The 4146-nt window shown below is 36.0% G+C and overlaps 1 protein-coding gene across 4 annotated transcripts in view; it reads right to left on the bottom strand.

Annotated features, from left to right (window-relative positions):
- The window catches only part of TP63 (tumor protein p63), a 150457-nt gene that overhangs the window by 103822 nt on the left and 42489 nt on the right, over window positions 1–4146 (bottom strand). The gene's annotated exons all lie outside the window — the stretch shown is intronic.

The following is a 4146-nucleotide window of genomic DNA, read 5'->3' on the forward strand; positions in this document are numbered from 1 at the left end:
GGAAAGTTTCAGAAGCCTTTTTTTTTTTTAATCTAGATTTGGAGTTTCCAGAATGATTCTACAAAGTTAGAAATTATGGGAAAATACCCCAACCCATTGTTACATTTCAATATAAAAAGGAAAATCCAATCCACTGCCTGATTGCTGAAAAGTTTTCAACTTATTCTTCCTAGAGAAATGCCAGTGGTTTTGTACCAAGGAATGCCAACATAAACTACTTGGTTTTTCAGAACATGTTTCAATCACAATTTAAACCATTGGTCCCGTTAACTTGTAAAAACAAACAAACATCTATACTATGTACAGGAAATAGAAATCCTGGGGCACGTGCCCAATTTTTGAAAGCTTATGTATTTGAGTAGTATTTTTCTCTATTGTTCCCAGTTTTTATAAATACTCAAAGATAATGTCTTTTTCTGTAAATGGGAATAAAAATGGTTATTTTACACAATGCTTCCACTTAAATGATTAATAAAATAAATCTTAAAGCATGGAAGGCCAATTAGCTTTGCTTTAAAAATATATTTACATAAACTCTTAAGAATATTCATGTAGATTCTGACCTTGGTTACCACGATTTAGTAAAGAAGAAATGCACGCTGATGGCTACTCTGTGACTTATTGAGATTTTCTCTTTATTGCCCAGTATTTTTTCTAATTATTTTTTTTTTCTAGAAAGAGAGATTTTTGCTATCGGGTGTCTACACTTGCCACAAGACAGAAAGAGATAGAAAGTGAGAAATTACCTCTGGGGCATGGGGGAGAATGGCCATACCACAATCCCTTCTCCTCTCAGAATTTTGGTCATGCACGCACATATGCCTGGTGTGAGTTTCAAGCTGCAGGGTCTGGTACAAGAACACAGTTGGCCACGTGGGTGCCCACTGCCTTAACCTGGTGGTTTCAACTGCTGAGTATTTGTAATTAAGTCAGATTTATATCTAACTATCATCTCCATTTCCTTCTTCAAGAAGCCAGTTCCCTCTGTTCTGCCTGAAAGTTACAGTGAATATAGTTTAGATTTCTTTTAAAACTTAGAAAATAAAAAGATGAGAAGAAATTTATAAGCCAGAAGACATTAGTATATAAATTTCATAAAGTTTGCTCTTGTCCTGAATTAGTCTCCTCTTTACTCCTACTTCTGGATCTGTAAAACGCATGCACATAAAAGGTGATGTGGCCCTAGAAGCAATATCTACTTTAAGCCCCCTGCATTGACAGTAATAATGATTCCTTTAAAAAAAAATTCTCAAATATAATTTAATCTCAAATATGCAAGAATATGACAATATTCTATAATACTATAAATTTATATCAAAAAGGATTCATTTCTTCACTCGAATAGTGGGAAGAATGACCTTTCTTACTACCTGCAATCCACCAAATGAGCGCTGGCTACAAGGCCAAAAAAATGTACTAAAAATGCAGCGTAATTATTTGCCCCTGTATTTAGAGTACACACACTGACAGCTTAAGGAATCCGTACTGGAAAGCAAATGGTTACTTCCAAAACGCTGTGCCCTAGTTTAGTGGTTCAAACATTCCGAGGACCCTGAGAATCATGAGGGTGCTTCTTTTCAAACAGGTTTCTGGACCTGGCCCCAGATTTACTCAGTCGGGCTCTTCAGGGCTGTAGTCCCAGCCACTGAATTGGATACAGACTGCTAGGTAGTTCTGAATGAGTCACACTTAGAAATCACTGCTCTAGAGTAGATTTTTGCATAACTGTCCAAGTAGTTATCACTGAATTATTGGTTACACTAAAGAAATAACATAACCATTCAAATTCCAAAATTTAGGACTCACAGTCTTAAGTGTTGACGTGATATAATCAAAATATGAGCAAGCTTTGTCTTTTCACAAAGAATTCCCAAACAAGATGTGAGAGATTAAAAAGTCAAATTCTTTCATGTATACCCTCAACCATCAGCAGAATCAAATATGACTATGGTCTGTATCTAAAGTGTCTACCAACATTCTGGACAAACTCAAAGACAAAATGTCCATGATAGCTACCTGAGGACTTAGAATTTGGAGGGGGAAAGAACACTGAACAGGAGTTAGGAGATACGGGCTCTGTTCCAACCTCTGCCTTTAGCTAGCTCTGTGCCTTTGGGGCAAGTTACTTAACCACTCTGGTTTCAGATTCCTCATTTGTGAAATGAGGGGCAGAACTAAATGATTTCTAAAGACCATTACAAAGATAAGAGGCTCTAGAATTCAGGGAAGTGACTATGGGGATTAGTAACATTTCTCTTGTTTTACTTGGATATTTGTCCCTCAATTTGTTCATCTCTGTATTGTACGATGGAAACAGGAGTTATGCAGATATTTTGATAGTTAAATGTCAAAGAGAAAGGAAGAATATATTGGCTATAATAAAATCATAATGATAATCTGTCTTTTTTGCTTTTAGATATCCTTACAATGAAAAATTAGCCAGTAATCGACATAAATTTGAACTTAGCACAACTATTTCCATAAAAGAGCTAATTAAAGTACATCTGGCAAGGCTGATCTCAGAATTTGTGTTTCTGATGTCAATGCCATGCATATGTTTATGCAGAAAGTTATAAAGACATAACAACTCTCTGTGCTCACCATACAACAATGTTTATCCATGGAACTCAGAGGTTTGGTAATGTGTGTTAATTTTCCTAACAGCCTAGTGATGTAGGTAAGTATTATTACCCACATTCTGCAGATAAACAAATTCAGAGATTTTAAGTGGATGTTCCAAGTCTCCTGGAGTCAGAAATCATGACTGTCCATTGTGACCCATTTCTTCAGAATCCTTAGAGCTTCAAGAACTCGGAATTAGGGGTCAACACAGCCCACTGAATAATAACGCCACTGTCATAAATCCACAGTTTTGGGAATAGAACATCAAGATGTGGGATTAACACATAACGAATTTCAGAAATAACAAATACTAATATTTTGTTGAATATCTTTCTTAACAGTTATGAACTTCTTATCATAAATGCTATAAATATTTTTCTACAAGTGTGTGTGTATCTGTATGTGTCTGTCTGGACTATCAAACATGCATATGGTGTTATGGTTTGAGTAGAAGAATTCTAATTTTTTCCATAGTTGAAATTAGCATTTTTCCCTCTGACTTATTGGTTTTCAGACACAGTTTGAAAGACCTCTCCAGCCCAGTATTACAAAGTTCTGTACCCATATTATAATATTATTCCAGTTTTTATATTTTTTTCAAATGCAAATCTATTTACATTCCAGAATGTATATGCATATGAGAAATGAAAGAGGATCCACTCCCACCTAGAAAATACAAATAACTAATCATTTATTGAACATATTTTCTCCCTGGTATAAAATACTATCTTTATAATATGACAAATGTCAATAACTCCATTTATATCCCTATGGCAGGCAGTTCAACACATATATTAATGTTTGGCACAGGAAAACATTTTTCTGAAATTCTTAATGCATATCTGTGAGTTAGGTAGGGAACAACATGATACCTAGAAAATTCTAGAAAATAAGCAGTGGAAGAAGTTTTGTCCACTTGGATCCATGTCTGTGCCTAGTAGGTAGAGGTAAGTATAGGGCAAAGGAATGCTTTGGTTTCATGAACCTGACAAAAGAAATAATGGGTTCTATTAGAAAGACTTCAACTCTGTTAAACTGAGAGAGAAATCAGATTAGAAGAGACCAGGGGCTGGGTAAGTCTGACAAGGATTGGTGTTGCTTTCTTTAAAGGAAACAAAAAAAATGATGACTCATTTTTAGAGCAGCAATTGAAATAATAAGAGAGAAAGCGTAACTGACTCTACATATATCCATAACTTTGTGCTTTCATCAAAAATCGACCTGAGTAACGTAGAAGAAGGAACGTGCCTTACTGTCTCCACTTTCTGCCTTCCCTGCTAGAGCCCCCTTATGACCACTTCGGCCACTCTGTAGGATGCCCCAATGCCAGTGGGATAAAACCAACTATTGGGTTATCTGAACAGTCATGACATAGTTTGACATAGAAAAATAGAAAAATACATGATGACTTTTCAGACAACCCAGTCTTTAGGCAGGCAATGAATGTCCTTCAAGCTCTGACCTCACTCTCCTCCCAGCTTCATTTTCCCTGTATCCCACCATTTGCTACACGCCAATTCCTGC

This window comes from Tupaia chinensis, unplaced genomic scaffold (assembly GCF_000334495.1).
Source record: "Tupaia chinensis unplaced genomic scaffold, TupChi_1.0 Scaffold000515_1, whole genome shotgun sequence".
Classification (NCBI taxonomy): domain Eukaryota; kingdom Metazoa; phylum Chordata; class Mammalia; order Scandentia; family Tupaiidae; genus Tupaia; species Tupaia belangeri.